General features: G+C 37.4%; 1 pseudogene; it reads left to right on the top strand.

Annotated features, from left to right (window-relative positions):
- The first annotated feature begins 5101 nt into the window (after nucleotides 1-5101).
- On the top strand, nucleotides 5102-10360 carry LOC118834968 (annotated as a pseudogene).
- The last annotated feature ends 534 nt before the right edge of the window (nucleotides 10361-10894 follow it).

Genomic DNA, 10894 nt, shown 5'->3' with positions numbered 1-10894 from the left:
TTGCTTGAATGTTGTTATTTAGTTGTTTTTTCATCTTGTCTGACCTTCGGTGACCCCATTGGAGTGAGCATTTCTTTGTTTTGTTTTGGTTTTGGCTAAAATATTAAATTTGTTTGCCTTTTCCTTCTCCATCTCATTTTACAGATAAAGAACTGAGGCAAGTGGGTTAAATGATTTGCCCAGTAATGACTAAGCTAAATGATTAGCTAGTAAGTGCCTGTGGATGAATTTGAACTCAGGAAGAAGAATCTTTCTGACTTGAGGGCTGATAATCTATGCACTGTGTCACCTAACCACCCCTTGCTTTAATATCCCTTATCAAACCCTTTGATCTTCCCTCACATATTGGTATAAACATATACACACTCTCTTCCTTATAAACATCTCGGCCTCAAAGTGTACTGACTCCAACTTATTTGGTATGATCCACTTTGCTGTAGATGACCCTTAGTAAAATTCAAGGCAACTTTCAGCCGGAAGTGTCTCCTATTTGCCTCTTATCTAAAAAAGAATATGTGGTTGAAGATGGAGGATTCCAGAATCTTGGGAAGGTTTTTCTCCCTGACTACTCTGGTAGGCAGATTTCTTTGATTTAGTGGAACTGATTATACTCAGATGATCTTTTCCTTATCTATCTCCTCTAATTAAGAAAATACAATTTTCTTCAAGTATGATATACCTTTTGTATAACCACTTGTGTTGCATGAATAACTATCTTTCTTTCCTTTTTTACCTAATGTTGGTTTAAATAATGTTAATTCACAAATGCTGACTTAAAAATTTATATGTAAGAAAACTCTTAAATCAGGCTCAAATTTTTCATTATAGTTTAATAATTTTCAGTCATGTCCAACTCTTCCTGACTTCATTTAACATTTTCTTGAAGAAGGTACTGTAATGATTTGCCATTTCCTTCTCCAGATTATTTTATAGGTGAAGAACTGAGGCAAACAAGGTTAAGTGACTTGGCCATGGTCCCAAAGCCAGTTAAGTGTCTGAGGCCAGGTTCAAACTCAGGAAATGATTCCTCCTGACCCTATAAATGCCTAACCCTATAATACTAAATTACCAAGCCACCCCCATGCTCAAATTAAATGTCAACCATCTTGCTGTTTACATTGGCCAGCTGGAATAAATGCTTGTTTCAGTCTTAATTGACTTCTTACAACTATTATCTGACCCTGACCTCAAAAACCCAGATTGACCAGCACCAATAATCTTGGATTCTCCTTCCACAATTTCATTACTATATACTGTAGTGTTTTCAAATATCTTGCCACATTTACACTCAGAAAATTGGAGGTAGAGTTATCCTGTTATGTAGGAGAAGACTGAACTTCACTTTTGTCGGTAGGGGACTAATTGACATATGATAGCTTATGATATAATAAAACAATAATAGTTATTTTTCAATTATAGTAATAACTTTCATGTGGTGATTATCATTACAAAACATTTCTCTTATGTATGTATATATGTCTTTCTATCCAATTTTATACAATCATCCAAAAACCCTATGTGAAAGGTAACTTAAACATTATTGTTCCCCATTTACAGATGAGCAAATTAGAGGCTCTGAGGGATTAAATGACTTGTCCTAGGTCAAATAATTAGGTTTTATAGACACAGTTATTTTTGGTTCACTTTATGTTATTCTCCTGAATATTAAGTTATTATATTCAAATTTCTAGTAACAAAAACAAAATTGTAGGCCAATCAATGAGAGCCAGAGTGGTTTGGGTTGAAGGTATGGTACTTAAGGAAAAAAGAATCTAACCCATATAACTCAAGATATTTTATAAGTTTCAGTGATCAAAACTTACATTCCTTGGGACAGAGCACCCTAAGGTAAGGGTATGATATCCTGTGTGGACATAGGGGAGGGAAAGAAAGGAATGAAGGAAGGAGGGAAGGAGGGAGGAAGGAATGAATCTGTATCACCCAACTGGTCAGTTCCAGTTGCGTTCCCATTGGCGGAAGTATCTCACAGAGGCTGCTGTTTCTATTTCATTCTTGAAGAGAGCCAGGATGTTGAGAGGTGAAACCATGGCATGCAAGTGAATTTGATTTCAGTGACAGAGGGCTGTGCAAAGTCATCAGCCTCACTTTCTCCTCTGGAGCCATCTGAATCCAGTGGCAAGATACAATGCAATGGGATACCCAGTTGGTCATTATTTGGGCCATGATTGGTTTGGAGTGAATGTAAATAGCAATTTTTTTTCTGTTTTGGCCAGAAACCCTGAGGGTCTTCACCTCCCAGATTGATTTTTTTTCAAGCTAGGTAAAAAGGCCATTCTCTGTCTTATTTCTCACCTAGTCTTAATCACTGAATGAGGCTTTGCCTTAGTCAAACTGAGACTTGTTAAAGACCTCAGTTATAAAGGTCAAAGTCTCCCACTGCATCCAGGTCCATCTCCAGATGTCAGTCAATTTCCAAGTTTTTTTTTATTTTGTTGTTTAAACAGCTGAAAAATGGACAAGAAAAATAACTAGTATCTAAATAAACAGTTTGCTTATTAATAAAATTTTGCTCATATGAACAAGAATCAAATTTGACTTAGTAGTGGTTTTTTTTTCCACCTCATCTTCTGAATTAGCCGCCTTAAAGAAGCTAAAGAAGGTCCTAAATATTAAGCAAGCTGTCAGCCTGATTCATTGATAGCCAATTAGATGATTTGCTTATGAAAAATTTTCTTATAGGATGAAGTGAAAAATTGCTGATATTGTTTAGAGCACCATTTTTACTAAAGCAGAAAGTCACATGGTGAATTTGATTTGTCCATTATGAAGCCCTAAGGGTACAAAAATCCATCCTTCCTTGTGTGTTTCAAACTATCCCTTTGGTTTTCTAGTCACGGCCTCAATCAATTTACTGGATCTTGATACTTCTGTTCTTTTACCTTAGTAGACTGTCAAAAGTAGAAATCAGAAATCTGTAGCACTTCTAAGCCCTTTATTATAATAAGAGGTTGGTAGTTTTCTTCCAACAAATGGTGTTCTTTGAAGGAAAGCATTGCAGAGTTAGGAAAATAGAATGTTGCGGAAAATTTTATTTTTTCAAGGTAAATCTGTCTTTACATGAACAGCATCACTCAAAAGAGTGGAATGAGGGGGTCCCCTATATTAAAGTATTTTGTGAAAACAAGTTGTTGATCATGATTCAGGATGTCTGTATTGTTACAGAATCAACAAAGGATTCATTTATTCCACTATCAGGAATTAAGGCTTTCAATCTAATTTTATAATTACCTTAGACTTTTTGCTTTGCATTATATAACACTACCTGCCAATTGAGGCATGCATATAAATTCAAAAACTGCTTTGATCCTGAGATGCACGACTTTTACAGGTGACATCTCAGCAGATACTTGAAAAGCTCAAATCCAATAAAATGTTTCTGAGAAGAAAACTGTATCCAAAGTGAATTCATCTGAAAAAAATAGCATCTGTCCTCAGAATCCACTATTTTTCTAAGATTTACATGAGGCTATGTTTCCCTAACAATTTGAATACTTAATAATAACTGACTTTCATTTAACACCTTTAAATTTTGAAATGTGCTTTCCATCCATTATCTCATTTCAGCCTCACAACAACCTTGAGGTAGGATTTTAAGTATTATCTTCATGTTACAGATAAGGAAAGAGAAGCCCATAATATTACACTTTTTCACATAGCTAACTCAGAGATGAGATTTGAACCTAGATCTTCTTGGCTCCAGAGCCACCAATCTATTTACCACAATATGTCACAACTCTTAGCATTTCAGTCTTTTAAACAAATTTGGTTTGGGCAACTAAATAGATCACTTTTCAGCCTTGTAGGGTTAATTATCCATTCTGTACTTTACTCAGGCTTCTCCTTGCTTCTCCCACTTACTGTCTAATGTCTCTAGCACAAGGTTCATGGCTCCTCATTTTGGCACCAGAAGCAGGTTAGAAAATAAAGTGAGGAGTCAGAGTTCAAGTAGGTTAGTCTTGCTACTTCTCAGCAAAAATTTTAGTGAAAGATTACATGAGGGCAGAGTTGCTCTTACTTTCTTTGCTTGCATGCTGTCTGTTTGAAATGGTGACTTCAGAGAAGGCAGGGTACTTACCAGTTTATAGGACTTTATTCAGAGCTTAATATGTGTGAATGGAATTGAATTTGCTAAAATGAATCGAGCTTACTTTCTATAGAATCTCTGGTAAAACATTGATTGCACATAGATGGGGTACTTAATTTGTTCTGAAAGAGAAAAAAAGTAATGCTAATTAAAAATAAATCAAGATTTTAAAAATTTAATAAATTGCTTTTCTCTTCTTATAGTATCATTTTCATTAAAAAATTTGGACAGAAATTGGTCTGATTAAAAATTTTTGAATCATGCAAATGCTATAAAGTGCACTTTATAAGACAGCATGAACAAAGCAAAGAAGACCAAAACAGTGCTTTTTCTAAAAAGAGATAAAATCCTCCAATATTCACGTGAAGATAAAGTTATATATAACCCTTTAGGCAGAGATAGCCTTTGCACAAAAGACAGGGCTAACTTGCTGGGGTCCTCCACTTTTACTTTATTTTTAAAAAGTATTTTGTACTTTCAAAAACATTTGTGTTGCCCAGTGAAAGCAAAAAGAATTGGGAAGCAATGTTTTCTGATTGGATCTTGAATATAGATGTGATTATTACTAAGACTACACAAGGAAGCACATGAGTAGGGGACAATACTTCTCTAGGTCTAGGACAATACTTGTGGAACTAAAACGCATATAGACACATATACATATACAGACATAGGTATACAGACATATACACGTACATATATACGTACATACAAAGATATATACATACATACACATATATACATATACACATACTGGGTTTGGGATGCAGGCTAGCTACAGAGCAAAGCAGTTGACTCTGGGCCTGACCAGAAACTCAAGGCCATTTCCCCCTCCTGTCCTCCCACTCTTTCCCCTTTTCCTCTTCCCTTGCCCTGTTCAGCCCTGTCCTACCTGGCCTGGTCTGGCTCCAAGGGGGTGACCATTGGCAGATTGGTGTTATATATTTGTCTCTTAAACTTGGGAAAAGGAAAAAAAAAACTTTTTGAGTAATCAAGATGCCTCCTAAATTCAACTGCCACCTAAATGATGATGATGTCACTAGTCTCAAGAAGGGTGAAAGGAGAAATATTTTGGAGGGTTTGGACAAAGAAGAGGATTTTTTCCTAAGGGGCCCATCTGCACAAAAATTGGGACCTCAGTTTGACAAAATTATGCATGAACAGAATCAGGTAGATGAAGTACTTGATGTTATCAAAGAGAACATTACAAAAGTGATTGAAAGAAGAGAGAGGCTAGATGAGCTACAAGACAAATCAGAAAATTCAATAGGATTTTAAGGAAGTAGGGGGCTAAGAGGGGTGTGTAGCCAAGATGCTGGAGTAAAAGCAAGGACTTAATTGAGCTGTCCCACAAATCCCTCCAAAGTAAAAAGAAATTACTCTAAACAAATTCTAGAGCTACAGAACCCATGAAATGACAGAGTAAAACAATTCTCCAGCCCAAGACAGGGCTGGATGGTTGCTGGGGAGGGTCTATTCCACTGTGCTGGGAGTGGAACGCAGCCTAGCATGGGCCACACAAACACAAACCAGACCAGAGCAGACTGGGCTGAGCAGGCCTCCGGGCCCTGAATCACTGATCTGTGGCACTTTCCAGTATTCTTAACCCACAAAGACCAAAGACAACTTAAGATATCAGTGGGAAAACTCTGTTGGACTTTCGTGAGAGAAGGGCATGGTCTGGTCCCAGCCCCTGGGCAGCAGAGTTAGCTGTAGCAGCAGTGGTGGCAACAGCAGCTGCTGCTGCTTCCAGAGATCCAGGCCCACAGACAGTGGGGGGAATGAAGGGGCTGATCAAAGCAGGAATGCAGGGATCTCTTTGCTGGCCTTGAGGCAGGATTACCTTGGTTGAACTACTTAGACCTAGGTCACAGTCCTGGTTGGGGGTTGGGGGGTGAGGAGGAGCACTGGTGTGGAAGACCTTGTGGTGCCTGGGGAAAGGCAGGCTTCCTCACCTTTCCAAGTCAGAAAAGAGTGCTTGAGGTGATTTATAGACCAGAGCAGAGGCCATCAGAGGAGTAAACACCTCTCCTTGAATCATACGACCTCAGAAGTACTGAAAATTTGCAGGTGCCTAGAAATAGTTTGGAAAACCGCAGCATAGAACAAAGAGCTCAAACGTAAAGTAGTTGGCTTGGAAAATGAGCAAACAGCATTAAAAAAAACCTCAGATTGGCAAAAAAGCTCCAAAAAGCCAATGAGGAGAAGAATGCCTTAAAAGGCAAAATTAGCCAAATGGAAAAGGAGGTCCAAAAGACCATTGAAGAAAATACTACCTTAAAATTTAGATTGGAGCAAGTGGAAGCTAGTGACTTTATGAGAAATCAAGATATTACAAAACAGAACCAAAGGAATGAAAAAGTGGAAGGCAATGTGTAATATCTCATTGGAAAAACCACTGACCTGGAAAACAGATCCAGGAGAGACAATTTAAAAATTATTGGACTACCTGAAAGCCATGATCAAAAAAAACAGCATAGATATTGTCTTTCAAGAAATTATCAAGGAGAACTGCCCTGGTATTCTAGAGGCAGAGGGTAAAATAGAAATTGAAAGAATCCATCGATCACCTCCTTAAAAAGATCCCAAAATGAAAACTCCTAGGAATGCTGTCGCCAAATTCCAGAGCTCCCAGATCAAGGAGAAAATACTGCAAGCAGCCAGAAAGAAGCAATTTGAGTATTGTGGAAACCCAATCAGAATAACACAAGGTGTAGGAGCTTCTGCATTAAGGGATCCAAGGGCTTGCAATACAATATTCTGGAGGTCAATGGAGCTGGATTAAAACCGAGAATCACCTACCCAGCAAAACTGAGTATCATGCTCCAAGGCAAAATATGGATTTTCAGTAAAATAGAAGACTTTCAAGCTTTCTCAGGGAAAAGACCAGAGCTGCATAGAAAATTTGACTTTCAAACACAAGAATCAAGAGAACCATGTAAAGGTAAACAAGAAAGTGAAATCACAAGGGACTTACTAAAGTTGAACTGTTTTGTTTACATTCCTACATGGAAAGATGATGTGTGTAATTCAAGAAACCTCAGTATTAGGGCAGCTGAAGGGAATATGCATGTATATATACATATATATATACATATATATATATATATATATATACACACACACACACACACACACACACACACACACACATATGTGTGTGTATGTGTGTATGTATATATATGTGTGTGTATGTATGTATATAAGTATGTGTATATGTATATCTGTGTGTGTGTATGTATGTATAGGTGCATATGTATATATAGACAGAGGGCACAGGGTGCGTTGAACATGAAGGGATGCTATGTATATAAATAAAATCAAATTAAGGTATGAGAGAGGAATATATTGAGAGAGGGAGAAAGGGAGAGACAGAATGGGATAAATTATCTCCCATAAAAGTGGCAAGAAAAAGCAGTTCTGTAGGAAGGGAAGAGGGGGCAGGTGAGGGGGAATGAGTGAATCTTGCTGTCATCGGATTTGACCTGAGGAGTGAATAGCATATACACTCAATTGGGTATCTTACCCCACAGGAAAGAAGGAAGAAGATAAAAAGGGGGGATGATAGACGGGAGGGCAGATAGGGGGAGGAGGTTAATCAAAAGCAAACACTTTCAAAAAGGGAGAGGGTCCAGGGAGAAAATTCAATAAAGGGGAATAGGTTAGGAAGGAGGAAAATATAGTTAGTCTTTCACAACATGAGTATTGTGGAAGAGTTTTACATAATGATATGCATGTGGCCTATGTTGAATTGTTTGCCTTCTTAGGGAGGGTGGGTGGGGAGGGAAGAGGGGAGAGCATTTGAAACTCAAAGTTTTAAAAACAGATGTCCAAAAACAACAAAAAAAAAGTTTTGCATGCAACTAGGAAACAAGACGCACGGGCAGTGGGGCATAGAAATTTCTCTTGCCCTACAAGAAAGTAATGGAAAAGGGGATGGGAGGAGGAGTGGGGTGATAGAAGGGAGGGCTGACTGGGGAATGGGGCAACCAGAATATATGCCATCTTGGAGTGGGTGGGAGGGTAGAAATGGGGAGAAAATTCATAATTCAAACTCTTCTGAAAATCAATGCTGAAAACTAAATATACTAAATAAATTAAATAAATAAATTAATAAAATTCCTCAGATTATAGAATCTTACTTTGGTGTCAAAGAAGATCAAAGCATACAGCCTGAAGTAAACAACGAAGTCAAAGACCCTACATCAAAAGCCTCCAAGAAAAATATGAATTGTGTGCAGACCATGGAAGAGCTCAACAAGGATTTTGAAAATCAAATAAGAGAAGTAGAGGGAAAATTTGGAAAATAAATGAGGATGCAAGAAAATCATGAAAAAATGAGTCAACAGCTTGATAAAGGAGACACCCCCCAAATATAGAAGACAGCAGTACCTTTAAAAATAGATTAACCTATATGGCATAGGCGGTCTAAAAAGCCAATGAGAGAAGAATGCCGTAAAACACAGAATTGGCCAAATGGAAAAGGAGGTCCAAAAGCTCATTGAAGAAACTATTTCCTTAAAAATTAGAATTGAGATATGGAAACTAATGATTTTATGAGAAATCAAGAAATTATAGACCATAACCAAAAGAATGAAAAAATAGAACATAATGTGAAATATCTCATTGGAAAAACCACTGACCTGGAGAATAGATCCAGGAGATAATTTAAACATTATTGGACTACCTGAAAGCCATGATCAAAAAAAGACCCTAGGTATCATCTTTAAAGAAATTATTAGGAAAACTGCCTGGATATTCTAGAACCAGAAGATAAAATAGAAATCGACAGAATCCACTTATCACCTCTTGAAAAAAAATCCACTTATCCCCAAAAGAAAGCTCCTAGGAATACTGTAGCCAAATTCCAGAGTTCCTAGGTCATGGAGAAATTATTGCAAGCTTCCAGAAAGAAGCAATTTGAGTATTGTGGAAACACAATCAGGATAACACCAAATCTAGCAGCTTCTACATTTATGGGATTGAAGGGCTTGGAATATGATATTCCAGAGGTCAGAGGAGCTAGGATTTAAAACCAAAAATCACCTACCCAGCAACACTGAGTATAATGCTTCAGGGAAAAATTAGGATTTTCCATGAAATAGAGGACTTTCAAGCATTCTTGATGAAAAGAGCAGAGCAGAATAGAGAATTTGACTTTCAAGTATAAGAATCAAGAGAAACATGTAAAAGTAAACAGGAGACAGAAAAATCATAAGGGACTTATTAAAGTTAAGCTGTTTACATTCCTACATGGAAAGAAGATATTTGTAACTCAAGAGACCTTTTTCAATATTAGGGTAGTTGAAGAGAATACACATATACATAGATAGCAGGCACAGAGTGAGTCGAATATGAAGTGATTATATCTAAAAAATAACATTAGGGGGTGAAAGAGCAATATATTGGGAGAAGTAGAAAGGGTGATATGGAATTGGGCAAGAAAAAGATGTTAAAATGAAAGGGAAGAGGGGGTAGGTGAAGGGGAATGTGTAAACCTTGCTCTCATCATATTTGGTTTAAGGAGGTAATAACATACACACTCAAGTGGGCATCTCACCCCACAGGAAAGTAGGGGGGGAGGGGGATAAGTAGGGGTATGATAGAAGGGAGGACAGATTAGGAGAGTGAGTAGTCAAAAGCAAACACTTTTGAAAAGGGACAGGGTCAAAGGAGAAAATTGAATAAATGGCAGATGGGATAGAATGGAGAGAAATAGTCTTTCACAACATGACTATTATGGAAGTGTTATGCACAACAATACATGTATAACCTGAATTGAATTGCTTGCCTTCTCCAGGGTGGGGGTGGGTGGAGAGAGAAGAAGGGAGACAATTTGGAACTCAAAGTTCTAAAAAACAAATGTTAAAATGTTTTTGCATGCAAGTGGGAAATAAGATCTACTGGCAGTGAGCTATAGAAATCTATCTTGCCCTACAAGAAAGTAAGGGGGAAGGGGATAAGGGGTGCGGTGGAGTGATAGAAAGTTGCAATCAGAATACATGCCATCTTGGGGTTGGGGGGGTAGAAATGTGGAGAAAATTTTCAACTCAAAATCCTGTGGAAATGAATGTTGAAAACTAAAAAATAAATTAATTAATCTGAAAAAAAGAAAATTCAGCAGCTTTTAGCAACAGATCTAAACAGCTTTGAAGATAAATGTGGTGGCATGGATGCAAAATGAAGACCTTCATGTCTCTTGTAGCTGTAATCCTTTCGCTGTTGATTATCATGCTTATGGTCCTGAAGTATTGAACTTGACTCAGTGACCAGAGATCAACAATAAAACAGTTCTGCAATAATTAAAAAAAAACATTGTTGCACAATTTAATGAAATATGTATATGACTTTCAAAAGTATATTTATGCAAGAAATAGAGGCGTGTTTAATTCAAATTGGAGTGTTGGAAAGTTGCCAATTAGCTTCCTCCCCTTCACCAAACTATTCTTTCATTAATTTATTTTTAAAACAAATATCTGCTTTGCCATGTTCTAGGAGTCTAATTTAAAATGACATATTTGCCAGTATATTATTTGTTTGTAGAGTTAAAACTGATGATGATAATGATAATTTAACACAATTTCCTACTGTAAACTGGAGAGGTGGGGATTTATTGCATCAAGTTCAGGGATAGCGCAGGAGAAAAGAGATGAAGCATTATGTAAAAAGAGGTGATAGTCATTCAGTTAATAACTACATGTATGGGGATTGTTGCCAGTCATCTTGACCTGTATCTTGCTACTGGACTCTGGAGAAGAAAGTGAAGCTAATGACTTTGCACAGCTCTGC

This window comes from Trichosurus vulpecula, chromosome 1, assembly GCF_011100635.1.
Source record: "Trichosurus vulpecula isolate mTriVul1 chromosome 1, mTriVul1.pri, whole genome shotgun sequence".
Taxonomy (NCBI): domain Eukaryota; kingdom Metazoa; phylum Chordata; class Mammalia; order Diprotodontia; family Phalangeridae; genus Trichosurus; species Trichosurus vulpecula.
The sequence above is the reverse complement of the archived record's forward strand: the minus strand, read 5'-3'. Positions and strand labels throughout refer to the sequence as shown.